Consider the following 14,394-nt stretch of genomic DNA (forward strand, 5'->3'; position numbering starts at 1 on the left):
GTTGGGCCCCACAGCATCTTGCTTCCAGCTCTATGGGAAGCTAAGAAACAACTCGCTCTGCACAGTGCTCTTACAGCCTACCGGGAACATGTCTTCCAAAGGCCTGTGAAACGCAGTTTCTTTGCAGGCCTGATCTGGCTGAAGTAGGACTTCTGCTCTGGGTGTGCTACTTTGCCCTAGAGCTGAAAGGCACAACGTGCAGGCTTCTTTCCAAAGGGCGAGTTGGGCCCCACAGCATCTTGCTTCCAGCTCTTTGGGAAGCTAAGAAACAACTCGCTCTGCACAGTGCTCTTACAGCCTAGTGGGAACATCTCTCCCAAAGGCCTGTGAAACGCAGTTTCTTTGCAGGCCTGATCTGGCTGAAGTAGGACTTCTGCTCTGGGTGTGCTACTTTGCCCTAGAGCTGAAAGGCACAACGTGCAGGCTTCTTTCCAAAGGGCGAGTTGGGCCCCACAGCATCTTGCTTCCAGCTCTTTGGGAAGCTAAGAAACAACTCGCTCTGCACAGTGCTCTTACAGCCTAGTGGGAACATGTCTTCCAAAGGCCTGTGAAACGCAGTTTCTTTGCAGGCCTGATCTGGCTGAAGTAGGACTTCTGCTCTGGGTGTGCTACTTTGCCCTAGAGCTGAAAGGCACAACGTGCAGGCTTCTTTCCAAAGGGCGAGTTGGGCCCCACAGCATCTTGCTTCCAGCTCTTTGGGAAGCTAAGAAACAACTCGCTCTGCACAGTGCTCTTACAGCCTACCGGGAACATCTCTTCCAAAGGCCTGTGAAACGCAGTTTCTTTGCAGGCCTGATCTGGCTGAAGTAGGACTTCTGCTCTGGGTGTGCTACTTTGCCCTAGAGCTGAAAGGCACAACGTGCAGGCTTCTTTCCAAAGGGCGAGTTGGGCCCCACAGCATCTTGCTTCCAGCTCTATGGGAAGCTAAGAAACAACTCGCTCTGCACAGTGCTCTTACAGCCTACCGGGAACATGTCTTCCAAAGGCCTGTGAAACGCAGTTTCTTTGCAGGCCTGATCTGGCTGAAGTAGGACTTCTGCTCTGGGTGTGCTACTTTGCCCTAGAGCTGAAAGGCACAACGTGCAGGCTTCTTTCCAAAGGGCGAGTTGGGCCCCACAGCATCTTGCTTCCAGCTCTTTGGGAAGCTAAGAAACAACTCGCTCTGCACAGTGTTCTTACAGCCTACCGGGAACATCTCTTCCAAAGGCCTGTGAAACGCAGTTTCTTTGCAGGCCTGATCTGGCTGAAGTAGGACTTCTGCTCTGGGTGTGCTACTTTGCCCTAGAGCTGAAAGGCACAACGTGCAGGCTTCTTTCCAAAGGGCGAGTTGGGCCCCACAGCATCTTGCTTCCAGCTCTTTGGGAAGCTAAGAAACAACTCGCTCTGCACAGTGCTCTTACAGCCTAGTGGGAACATGTCTTCCAAAGGCCTGTGAAACGCAGTTTCTTTGCAGGCCTGATCTGGCTGAAGTAGGACTTCTGCTCTGGGTGTGCTACTTTGCCCTAGAGCTGAAAGGCACAACGTGCAGGCTTCTTTCCAAAGGGCGAGTTGGGCGCCACAGCATCTTGCTTCCAGCTCTTTGGGAAGCTAAGAAACAACTCGCTCTGCACAGTGCTCTTACAGCCTAGTGGGAACATCTCTCCCAAAGGCCTGTGAAACGCAGTTTCTTTGCAGGCCTGATCTGGCTGAAGTAGGACTTCTGCTCTGGGTGTGCTACTTTGCCCTAGAGCTGAAAGGCACAACGTGCAGGCTTCTTTCCAAAGGGCGAGTTGGGCCCCACAGCATCTTGCTTCCAGCTCTTTGGGAAGCTAAGAAACAACTCGCTCTGCACAGTGCTCTTACAGCCTAGTGGGAACATGTCTTCCAAAGGCCTGTGAAACGCAGTTTCTTTGCAGGCCTGATCTGGCTGAAGTAGGACTTCTGCTCTGGGTGTGCTACTTTGCCCTAGAGCTGAAAGGCACAACGTGCAGGCTTCTTTCCAAAGGGCGAGTTGGGCCCCACAGCATCTTGCTTCCAGCTCTTTGGGAAGCTAAGAAACAACTCGCTCTGCACAGTGCTCTTACAGCCTACCGGGAACATCTCTTCCAAAGGCCTGTGAAACGCAGTTTCTTTGCAGGCCTGATCTGGCTGAAGTAGGACTTCTGCTCTGGGTGTGCTACTTTGCCCTAGAGCTGAAAGGCACAACGTGCAGGCTTCTTTCCAAAGGGCGAGTTGGGCCCCACAGCATCTTGCTTCCAGCTCTATGGGAAGCTAAGAAACAACTCGCTCTGCACAGTGCTCTTACAGCCTACCGGGAACATGTCTTCCAAAGGCCTGTGAAACGCAGTTTCTTTGCAGGCCTGATCTGGCTGAAGTAGGACTTCTGCTCTGGGTGTGCTACTTTGCCCTAGAGCTGAAAGGCACAACGTGCAGGCTTCTTTCCAAAGGGCGAGTTGGGCCCCACAGCATCTTGCTTCCAGCTCTTTGGGAAGCTAAGAAACAACTCGCTCTGCACAGTGTTCTTACAGCCTACCGGGAACATCTCTTCCAAAGGCCTGTGAAACGCAGTTTCTTTGCAGGCCTGATCTGGCTGAAGTAGGACTTCTGCTCTGGGTGTGCTACTTTGCCCTAGAGCTGAAAGGCACAACGTGCAGGCTTCTTTCCAAAGGGCGAGTTGGGCCCCACAGCATCTTGCTTCCAGCTCTTTGGGAAGCTAAGAAACAACTCGCTCTGCACAGTGCTCTTACAGCCTAGTGGGAACATGTCTTCCAAAGGCCTGTGAAACGCAGTTTCTTTGCAGGCCTGATCTGGCTGAAGTAGGACTTCTGCTCTGGGTGTGCTACTTTGCCCTAGAGCTGAAAGGCACAACGTGCAGGCTTCTTTCCAAAGGGCGAGTTGGGCCCCACAGCATCTTGCTTCCAGCTCTTTGGGAAGCTAAGAAACAACTCGCTCTGCACAGTGCTCTTACAGCCTACCGGGAACATCTCTTCCAAAGGCCTGTGAAACGCAGTTTCTTTGCAGGCCTGATCTGGCTGAAGTAGGACTTCTGCTCTGGGTGTGCTACTTTGCCCTAGAGCTGAAAGGCACAACGTGCAGGCTTCTTTCCAAAGGGCGAGTTGGGCCCCACAGCATCTTGCTTCCAGCTCTTTGGGAAGCTAAGAAACAACTCGCTCTGCACAGTGCTCTTACAGCCTAGTGGGAACATGTCTTCCAAAGGCCTGTGAAACGCAGTTTCTTTGCAGGCCTGATCTGGCTGAAGTAGGACTTCTGCTCTGGGTGTGCTACTTTGCCCTAGAGCTGAAAGGCACAACGTGCAGGCTTCTTTCCAAAGGGCGAGTTGGGCCCCACAGCATCTTGCTTCCAGCTCCTTGGGAAGCTAAGAAACAACTCGCTCTGCACAGTGCTCTTACAGCCTAGTGGGAACATCTCTTCCAAAGGCCTGTGAAACGCAGTTTCTTTGCAGGCCTGATCTGGCTGAAGTAGGACTTCTGCTCTGGGTGTGCTACTTTGCCCTAGAGCTGAAAGGCACAACGTGCAGGCTTCTTTCCAAAGGGCGAGTTGGGCCCCACAGCATCTTGCTTCCAGCTCTTTGGGAAGCTAAGAAACAACTCGCTCTGCATAGTGTTCTTACAGCCTAGTGGGAACATCTCTTCCAAAGGCCTGTGAAACGCAGTTTCTTTGCAGGCCTGATCTGGCTGAAGTAGGACTTCTGCTCTGGGTGTGCTACTTTGCCCTAGAGCTGAAAGGCACAACGTGCAGGCTTCTTTCCAAAGGGCGAGTTGGGCCCCACAGCATCTTGCTTCCAGCTCCTTGGGAAGCTAAGAAACAACTCGCTCTGCACAGTGCTCTTACAGCCTAGTGGGAACATCTCTTCCAAAGGCCTGTGAAACGCAGTTTCTTTGCAGGCCTGATCTGGCTGAAGTAGGACTTCTGCTCTGGGTGTGCTACTTTGCCCTAGAGCTGAAAGGCACAACGTGCAGGCTTCTTTCCAAAGGGCGAGTTGGGCCCCACAGCATCTTGCTTCCAGCTCTTTGGGAAGCTAAGAAACAACTCGCTCTGCATAGTGTTCTTACAGCCTACCGGGAACATCTCTTCCAAAGGCCTGTGAAACGCAGTTTCTTTGCAGGCCTGATCTGGCTGAAGTAGGACTTCTGCTCTGGGTGTGCTACTTTGCCCTAGAGCTGAAAGGCACAACGTGCAGGCTTCTTTCCAAAGGGCGAGTTGGGCCCCACAGCATCTTGCTTCCAGCTCTTTGGGAAGCTAAGAAACAACTCGCTCTGCACAGTGCTCTTACAGCCTACCGGGAACATGTCTTCCAAAGGCCTGTGAAACGCAGTTTCTTTGCAGGCCTGATCTGGCTGAAGTAGGACTTCTGCTCTGGGTGTGCTACTTTGCCCTAGAGCTGAAAGGCACAACGTGCAGGCTTCTTTCCAAAGGGCGAGTTGGGCCCCACAGCATCTTGCTTCCAGCTCTTTGGGAAGCTAAGAAACAACTCGCTCTGCACAGTGTTCTTACAGCCTACCGGGAACATCTCTTCCAAAGGCCTGTGAAATGCAGTTTCTTTGCAGGCCTGATCTGGCTGAAGTAGGACTTCTGCTCTGGGTGTGCTACTTTGCCCTAGAGCTGAAAGGCACAACGTGCAGGCTTCTTTCCAAAGGGCGAGTTGGGCCCCACAGCATCTTGCTTCCAGCTCTTTGGGAAGCTAAGAAACAACTCGCTCTGCACAGTGCTCTTACAGCCTAGTGGGAACATGTCTTCCAAAGGCCTGTGAAACGCAGTTTCTTTGCAGGCCTGATCTGGCTGAAGTAGGACTTCTGCTCTGGGTGTGCTACTTTGCCCTAGAGCTGAAAGGCACAACGTGCAGCCTTCTTTCCAAAGGGCGAGTTGGGCCCCACAGCATCTTGCTTCCAGCTCTTTGGGAAGCTAAGAAACAACTCGCTCTGCACAGTGCTCTTACAGCCTAGTGGGAACATCTCTTCCAAAGGCCTGTGAAACGCAGTTTCTTTGCAGGCCTGATCTGGCTGAAGTAGGACTTCTGCTCTGGGTGTGCTACTTTGCCCTAGAGCTGAAAGGCACAACGTGCAGGCTTCTTTCCAAAGGGCGAGTTGGGCCCCACAGCATCTTGCTTCCAGCTCTATGGGAAGCTAAGAAACAACTCGCTCTGCACAGTGCTCTTACAGCCTACCGGGAACATGTCTTCCAAAGGCCTGTGAAACGCAGTTTCTTTGCAGGCCTGATCTGGCTGAAGTAGGACTTCTGCTCTGGGTGTGCTACTTTGCCCTAGAGCTGAAAGGCACAACGTGCAGGCTTCTTTCCAAAGGGCGAGTTGGGCCCCACAGCATCTTGCTTCCAGCTCTTTGGGAAGCTAAGAAACAACTCGCTCTGCACAGTGTTCTTACAGCCTACCGGGAACATGTCTTCCAAAGGCCTGTGAAACGCAGTTTCTTTGCAGGCCTGATCTGGCTGAAGTAGGACTTCTGCTCTGGGTGTGCTACTTTGCCCTAGAGCTGAAAGGCACAACGTGCCGGCTTCTTTCCAAAGGGCGAGTTGGGCCCCACAGCATCTTGCTTCCAGCTCTTTGGGAAGCTAAGAAACAACTCGCTCTGCACAGTGCTCTTACAGCCTACCGGGAACATGTCTTCCAAAGGCCTGTGAAACGCAGTTTCTTTGCAGGCCTGATCTGGCTGAAGTAGGACTTCTGCTCTGGGTGTGCTACTTTGCCCTAGAGCTGAAAGGCACAACGTGCAGGCTTCTTTCCAAAGGGCGAGTTGGGCCCCACAGCATCTTGCTTCCAGCTCTTTGGGAAGCTAAGAAACAACTCGCTCTGCACAGTGCTCTTACAGCCTAGTGGGAACATGTCTTCCAAAGGCCTGTGAAACGCAGTTTCTTTGCAGGCCTGATCTGGCTGAAGTAGGACTTCTGCTCTGGGTGTGCTACTTTGCCCTAGAGCTGAAAGGCACAACGTGCAGGCTTCTTTCCAAAGGGCGAGTTGGGCCCCACAGCATCTTGCTTCCAGCTCTTTGGGAAGCTAAGAAACAACTCGCTCTGCACAGTGCTCTTACAGCCTAGTGGGAACATCTCTCCCAAAGGCCTGTGAAACGCAGTTTCTTTGCAGGCCTGATCTGGCTGAAGTAGGACTTCTGCTCTGGGTGTGCTACTTTGCCCTAGAGCTGAAAGGCACAACGTGCAGGCTTCTTTCCAAAGGGCGAGTTGGGCCCCACAGCATCTTGCTTCCAGCTCTTTGGGAAGCTAAGAAACAACTCGCTCTGCACAGTGCTCTTACAGCCTAGTGGGAACATCTCTTCCAAAGGCCTGTGAAACGCAGTTTCTTTGCAGGCCTGATCTGGCTGAAGTAGGACTTCTGCTCTGGGTGTGCTACTTTGCCCTAGAGCTGAAAGGCACAACGTGCAGGCTTCTTTCCAAAGGGCGAGTTGGGCCCCACAGCATCTTGCTTCCAGCTCTTTGGGAAGCTAAGAAACAACTCGCTCTGCACAGTGCTCTTACAGCCTACTGGGAACATCTCTTCCAAAGGCCTGTGAAACGCAGTTTCTTTGCAGGCCTGATCTGGCTGAAGTAGGACTTCTGCTCTGGGTGTGCTACTTTGCCCTAGAGCTGAAAGGCACAACGTGCAGGCTTCTTTCCAAAGGGCGAGTTGGGCCCCACAGCATCTTGCTTCCAGCTCTATGGGAAGCTAAGAAACAACTCGCTCTGCACAGTGCTCTTACAGCCTACCGGGAACATGTCTTCCAAAGGCCTGTGAAACGCAGTTTCTTTGCAGGCCTGGTCTGGCTGAAGTAGGACTTCTGCTCTGGGTGTGCTACTTTGCCCTAGAGCTGAAAGGCACAACGTGCAGGCTTCTTTCCAAAGGGCGAGTTGGGCCCCACAGCATCTTGCTTCCAGCTCTTTGGGAAGCTAAGAAACAACTCGCTCTGCACAGTGTTCTTACAGCCTACCGGGAACATCTCTTCCAAAGGCCTGTGAAACGCAGTTTCTTTGCAGGCCTGATCTGGCTGAAGTAGGACTTCTGCTCTGGGTGTGCTACTTTGCCCTAGAGCTGAAAGGCACAACGTGCAGGCTTCTTTCCAAAGGGCGAGTTGGGCCCCACAGCATCTTGCTTCCAGCTCTTTGGGAAGCTAAGAAACAACTCGCTCTGCACAGTGCTCTTATAGCCTACCGGGAACATGTCTTCCAAAGGCCTGTGAAACGCAGTTTCTTTGCAGGCTTGATCTGGCTGAAGTAGGACTTCTGCTCTGGGTGTGCTACTTTGCCCTAGAGCTGAAAGGCACAACGTGCAGGCTTCTTTCCAAAGGGCGAGTTGGGCCCCACAGCATCTTGCTTCCAGCTCTATGGGAAGCTAAGAAACAACTCGCTCTGCACAGTGCTCTTACAGCCTACCGGGAGCATGTATTCCAAAGGCCTGTGAAACGCAGTTTCTTTGCAGGCCTGATCTGGCTGAAGTAGGACTTCTGCTCTGGGTGTGCTACTTTGCCCTAGAGCTGAAAGGCACAACGTGCAGGCTTCTTTCCAAAGGGCGAGTTGGGCTCCACAGCATCTTGCTTCCAGCTATTTGGGAAGCTAAGAAACAACTCGCTCTGCACAGTTCTCTTACAGCATAGTGGGAACATCTCTTCCAAAGGCCTGTGAAACGCAGTTTCTTTGCAGGCCTGATCTGGCTGAAGTAGGACTTCTGTTCTGGGTGTGCTACTTTGCCCTAGAGCTGAAAGGCACAACGTGCAGGCTTCTTTCCAAAGGGCGAGTTGGGCCCCACAGCATCTTGCTTCCAGCTCTTTGGGAAGCTAAGAAACAACTCGCTCTGCACAGTGTTCTTACAGCCTACCGGGAACATCTCTTCCAAAGGCCTGTGAAACGCAGTTTCTTTGCAGGCCTGATCTGGCTGAAGTAGGACTTCTGCTCTGGGTGTGCTACTTTGCCCTAGAGCTGAAAGGCACAACGTGCAGGCTTCTTTCCAAAGGGCGAGTTGGGCCCCACAGCATCTTGCTTCCAGCTCTTTGGGAAGCTAAGAAACAACTCGCTCTGCACAGTGTTCTTACAGCCTACCGGGAACATCTCTTCCAAAGGCCTGTGAAACGCAGTTTCTTTGCAGGCCTGATCTGGCTGAAGTAGGACTTCTGCTCTGGGTGTGCTACTTTGCCCTAGAGCTGAAAGGCACAACGTGCAGGCTTCTTTCCAAAGGGCGAGTTGGGCCCCACAGCATCTTGCTTCCAGCTCTTTGGGAAGCTAAGAAACAACTCGCTCTGCACAGTGCTCTTACAGCCTACCGGGAACATGTCTTCCAAAGGCCTGTGAAACGCAGTTTCTTTGCAGGCCTGATCTGGCTGAAGTAGGACTTCTGCTCTGGGTGTGCTACTTTGCCCTAGAGCTGAAAGGCACAACGTGCAGGCTTCTTTCCAAAGGGCGAGTTGGGCCCCACAGCATCTTGCTTCCAGCTCTTTGGGAAGCTAAGAAACAACTCGCTCTGCACAGTGCTCTTACAGCCTAGTGGGAACATCTCTTCCAAAGTCCTGTGAAACGCAGTTTCTTTGCAGGCCTGATCTGGCTGAAGTAGGACTTCTGCTCTGGGTGTGCTACTTTGCCCTAGAGCTGAAAGGCACAACGTGCAGGCTTCTTTCCAAAGGGCGAGTTGGGCCCCACAGCATCTTGCTTCCAGCTCTATGGGAAGCTAAGAAACAACTCGCTCTGCACAGTGCTCTTACAGCCTACCGGGAACATGTCTTCCAAAGGCCTGTGAAACGCAGTTTCTTTGCAGGCCTGATCTGGCTGAAGTAGGACTTCTGCTCTGGGTGTGCTACTTTGCCCTAGAGCTGAAAGGCACAACGTGCAGGCTTCTTTCCAAAGGGCGAGTTGGGCCCCACAGCATCTTGCTTCCAGCTCTTTGGGAAGCTAAGAAACAACTCGCTCTGCACAGTGTTCTTACAGCCTACCGGGAACATCTCTTCCAAAGGCCTGTGAAACGCAGTTTCTTTGCAGGCCTGATCTGGCTGAAGTAGGACTTCTGCTCTGGGTGTGCTACTTTGCCCTAGAGCTGAAAGGCACAACGTGCAGGCTTCTTTCCAAAGGGCGAGTTGGGCCCCACAGCATCTTGCTTCCAGCTCTTTGGGAAGCTAAGAAACAACTCGCTCTGCACAGTGCTCTTACAGCCTACCGGGAACATCTCTTCCAAAGGCCTGTGAAACGCAGTTTCTTTGCAGGCCTGATCTGGCTGAAGTAGGACTTCTGCTCTGGGTGTGCTACTTTGCCCTAGAGCTGAAAGGCACAACGTGCAGGCTTCTTTCCAAAGGGCGAGTTGGGCCCCACAGCATCTTGCTTCCAGCTCTTTGGGAAGCTAAGAAACAACTCGCTCTGCACAGTGCTCTTACAGCCTAGTGGGAACATGTCTTCCAAAGGCCTGTGAAACGCAGTTTCTTTGCAGGCCTGATCTGGCTGAAGTAGGACTTCTGCTCTGGGTGTGCTACTTTGCCCTAGAGCTGAAAGGCACAACGTGCAGGCTTCTTTCCAAAGGGCGAGTTGGGCCCCACAGCATCTTGCTTCCAGCTCTTTGGGAAGCTAAGAAACAACTCGCTCTGCACAGTGCTCTTACAGCCTAGTGGGAACATCTCTCCCAAAGGCCTGTGAAACGCAGTTTCTTTGCAGGCCTGATCTGGCTGAAGTAGGACTTCTGCTCTGGGTGTGCTACTTTGCCCTAGAGCTGAAAGGCACAACGTGCAGGCTTCTTTCCAAAGGGCGAGTTGGGCCCCACAGCATCTTGCTTCCAGCTCTTTGGGAAGCTAAGAAACAACTCGCTCTGCACAGTGCTCTTACAGCCTAGTGGGAACATCTCTTCCAAAGGCCTGTGAAACGCAGTTTCTTTGCAGGCCTGATCTGGCTGAAGTAGGACTTCTGCTCTGGGTGTGCTACTTTGCCCTAGAGCTGAAAGGCACAACGTGCAGGCTTCTTTCCAAAGGGCGAGTTGGGCCCCACAGCATCTTGCTTCCAGCTCTTTGGGAAGCTAAGAAACAACTCGCTCTGCACAGTGCTCTTACAGCCTACTGGGAACATCTCTTCCAAAGGCCTGTGAAACGCAGTTTCTTTGCAGGCCTGATCTGGCTGAAGTAGGACTTCTGCTCTGGGTGTGCTACTTTGCCCTAGAGCTGAAAGGCACAACGTGCAGGCTTCTTTCCAAAGGGCGAGTTGGGCCCCACAGCATCTTGCTTCCAGCTCTATGGGAAGCTAAGAAACAACTCGCTCTGCACAGTGCTCTTACAGCCTACCGGGAACATGTCTTCCAAAGGCCTGTGAAACGCAGTTTCTTTGCAGGCCTGATCTGGCTGAAGTAGGACTTCTGCTCTGGGTGTGCTACTTTGCCCTAGAGCTGAAAGGCACAACGTGCAGGCTTCTTTCCAAAGGGCGAGTTGGGCCCCACAGCATCTTGCTTCCAGCTCTTTGGGAAGCTAAGAAACAACTCGCTCTGCACAGTGTTCTTACAGCCTACCGGGAACATCTCTTCCAAAGGCCTGTGAAACGCAGTTTCTTTGCAGGCCTGATCTGGCTGAAGTAGGACTTCTGCTCTGGGTGTGCTACTTTGCCCTAGAGCTGAAAGGCACAACGTGCAGGCTTCTTTCCAAAGGGCGAGTTGGGCCCCACAGCATCTTGCTTCCAGCTCTTTGGCAAGCTAAGAAACAACTCGCTCTGCACAGTGCTCTTACAGCCTACCGGGAACATGTCTTCCAAAGGCCTGTGAAACGCAGTTTCTTTGCAGGCCTGATCTGGCTGAAGTAGGACTTCTGCTCTGGGTGTGCTACTTTGCCCTAGAGCTGAAAGGCACAACGTGCAGGCTTCTTTCCAAAGGGCGAGTTGGGCCCCACAGCATCTTGCTTCCAGCTCTTTGGGAAGCTAAGAAACAACTCGCTCTGCACAGTGCTCTTACAGCCTAGTGGGAACATCTCTTCCAAAGGCCTGTGAAACGCAGTTTCTTTGCAGGCCTGATCTGGCTGAAGTAGGACTTCTGCTCTGGGTGTGCTACTTTGCCCTAGAGCTGAAAGGCACAACGTGCAGGCTTCTTTCCAAAGGGCGAGTTGGGCTCCACAGCATCTTGCTTCCAGCTATTTGGGAAGCTAAGAAACAACTCGCTCTGCACAGTTCTCTTACAGCATAGAGTGAACATTTCTTCCAAAGGCCTGTGAAACGCAGTTTCTTTGCAGGCCTGATCTGGCTGAAGTAGGACTTCTGCTCTGGGTGTGCTACTTTGCCCTAGAGCTGAAAGGCACAACGTGCAGGCTTCTTTCCAAAGGGCGAGTTGGGCCCCACAGCATCTTGCTTCCAGCTCTTTGGGAAGCTAAGAAACAACTCGCTCTGCACAGTTCTCTTACAGCCTAGTGGGAACATCTCTCACAAAGGCCTGTGAAACGCAGTTTCTTTGCAGGCCTGATCTGGCTGAAGTAGGACTTCTGCTCTGGGTGTGCTACTTTGCCCTAGAGCTGAAAGGCACAACGTGCAGGCTTCTTTCCAAAGGGCGAGTTGGGCCCCACAGCATCTTGCTTCCAGCTCTTTGGGAAGCTAAGAAACAACTCGCTCTGCACAGTGCTCTTACAGCCTAGTGGGAACATGTCTTCCAAAGGCCTGTGAAACGCAGTTTCTTTGCAGGCCTGATCTGGCTGAAGTAGGACTTCTGCTCTGGGTGTGCTACTTTGCCCTAGAGCTGAAAGGCACAACGTGCAGGCTTCTTTCCAAAGGGCGAGTTGGGCCCCACAGCATCTTGCTTCCAGCTCTTTGGGAAGCTAAGAAACAACTCGCTCTGCACAGTGCTCTTACAGCCTAGTGGGAACATGTCTTCCAAAGGCCTGTGAAACGCAGTTTCTTTGCAGGCCTGATCTGGCTGAAGTAGGACTTCTGCTCTGGGTGTGCTACTTTGCCCTAGAGCTGAAAGGCACAACGTGCAGGCTTCTTTCCAAAGGGCGAGTTGGGCCCCACAGCATCTTGCTTCCAGCTCTTTGGGAAGCTAAGAAACAACTCGCTCTGCACAGTGCTCTTACAGCCTAGTGGGAACATCTCTTCCAAAGGCCTGTGAAACGCAGTTTCTTTGCAGGCCTGATCTGGCTGAAGTAGGACTTCTGCTCTGGGTGTGCTACTTTGCCCTAGAGCTGAAAGGCACAACGTGCAGGCTTCTTTCCAAAGGGCGAGTTGGGCCCCACAGCATCTTGCTTCCAGCTCTTTGGGAAGCTAAGAAACAACTCGCTCTGCACAGTGCTCTTACAGCCTACCGGGAACATGTCTTCCAAAGGCCTGTGAAACGCAGTTTCTTTGCAGGCTTGATCTGGCTGAAGTAGGACTTCTGCTCTGGGTGTGCTACTTTGCCCTAGAGCTGAAAGGCACAACGTGCAGGCTTCTTTCCAAAGGGCGAGTTGGGCCCCACAGCATCTTGCTTCCAGCTCTTTGGGAAGCTAAGAAACAACTCGCTCTGCACAGTGCTCTTACAGCCTAGTGGGAACATCTCTTCCTAAGGCCTGTGAAACGCAGTTTCTTTGCAGGCCTGATCTGGCTGAAGTAGGACTTCTGCTCTGGGTGTGCTACTTTGCCCTAGAGCTGAAAGGCACAACGTGCAGGCTTCTTTCCAAAGGGCGAGTTGGGCCCCACAGCATCTTGCTTCCAGCTCTATGGGAAGCTAAGAAACAACTCGCTCTGCACAGTGCTCTTACAGCCTACCGGGAGCATGTCTTCCAAAGGCCTGTGAAACGCAGTTTCTTTGCAGGCCTGATCTGGCTGAAGTAGGACTTCTGCTCTGGGTGTGCTACTTTGCCCTAGAGCTGAAAGGCACAACGTGCAGGCTTCTTTCCAAAGGGCGAGTTGGGCTCCACAGCATCTTGCTTCCAGCTATTTGGGAAGCTAAGAAACAACTCGCTCTGCACAGTTCTCTTACAGCATAGTGGGAACATCTCTTCCAAAGGCCTGTGAAACGCAGTTTCTTTGCAGGCCTGATCTGGCTGAAGTAGGACTTCTGTTCTGGGTGTGCTACTTTGCCCTAGAGCTGAAAGGCACAACGTGCAGGCTTCTTTCCAAAGGGCGAGTTGGGCCCCACAGCATCTTGCTTCCAGCTCTTTGGGAAGCTAAGAAACAACTCGCTCTGCACAGTGCTCTTACAGCCTAGTGGGAACATCTCTTCCAAAGGCCTGTGAAACGCAGTTTCTTTGCAGGCCTGATCTGGCTGAAGTAGGACTTCTGCTCTGGGTGTGCTACTTTGCCCTAGAGCTGAAAGGCACAACGTGCAGGCTTCTTTCCAAAGGGCGAGTTGGGCCCCACAGCATCTTGCTTCCAGCTCTTTGGGAAGCTAAGAAACAACTCGCTCTGCACAGTGCTCTTACAGCCTAGTGGGAACATCTCTTCCAAAGGCCTGTGAAACGCAGTTTCTTTGCAGGCCTGATCTGGCTGAAGTAGGACTTCTGCTCTGGGTGTGCTACTTTGCCCTAGAGCTGAAAGGCACAACGTGCAGGCTTCTTTCCAAAGGGCGAGTTGGGCCCCACAGCATCTTGCTTCCAGCTCTATGGGAAGCTAAGAAACAACTCGCTCTGCACAGTGCTCTTACAGCCTACCGGGAACATGTCTTCCAAAGGCCTGTGAAACGCAGTTTCTTTGCAGGCCTGATCTGGCTGAAGTAGGACTTCTGCTCTGGGTGTGCTACTTTGCCCTAGAGCTGAAAGGCACAACGTGCAGGCTTCTTTCCAAAGGGCGAGTTGGGCTCCACAGCATCTTGCTTCCAGCTCTTTGGGAAGCTAAGAAACAACTCGCTCTGCACAGTTCTCTTACAGCATAGTGGGAACATCTCTTCCAAAGGCCTGTGAAACGCAGTTTCTTTGCAGGCCTGATCTGGCTGAAGTAGGACTTCTGCTCTGGGTGTGCTACTTTGCCCTAGAGCTGAAAGGCACAACGTGCAGGCTTCTTTCCAAAGGGCGAGTTGGTCCCCACAGCATCTTGCTTCCAGCTCTTTGGGAAGCTAAGAAACAACTCGCTCTGCACAGTGCTCTTACAGCCTAGTGGGAACATCTCTCCCAAAGGCCTGTGAAACGCAGTTTCTTTGCAGGCCTGATCTGGCTGAAGTAGGACTTCTGCTCTGGGTGTGCTACTTTGCCCTAGAGCTGAAAGGCACAACGTGCAGGCTTCTTTCCAAAGGGTGAGTTGGGCCCCACAGCATCTTGCTTCCAGCTCTATGGGAAGCTAAGAAACAACTCGCTCTGCACAGTGCTCTTACAGCCTACCGGGAACATGTCTTCCAAAGGCCTGTGAAACGCAGTTTCTTTGCAGGCCTGATCTGGCTGAAGTAGGACTTCTGCTCTGGGTGTGCTACTTTGCCCTAGAGCTGAAAGGCACAACGTGCAGGCTTCTTTCCAAAGGGCGAGTTGGGCCCCACAGCATCTTGCTTCCAGC

The sequence above is a fragment of the Equus caballus genome, unplaced genomic scaffold (assembly GCF_041296265.1).
Source record: "Equus caballus isolate H_3958 breed thoroughbred unplaced genomic scaffold, TB-T2T haplotype1-0000016, whole genome shotgun sequence".
NCBI lineage: Eukaryota > Metazoa > Chordata > Mammalia > Perissodactyla > Equidae > Equus > Equus caballus.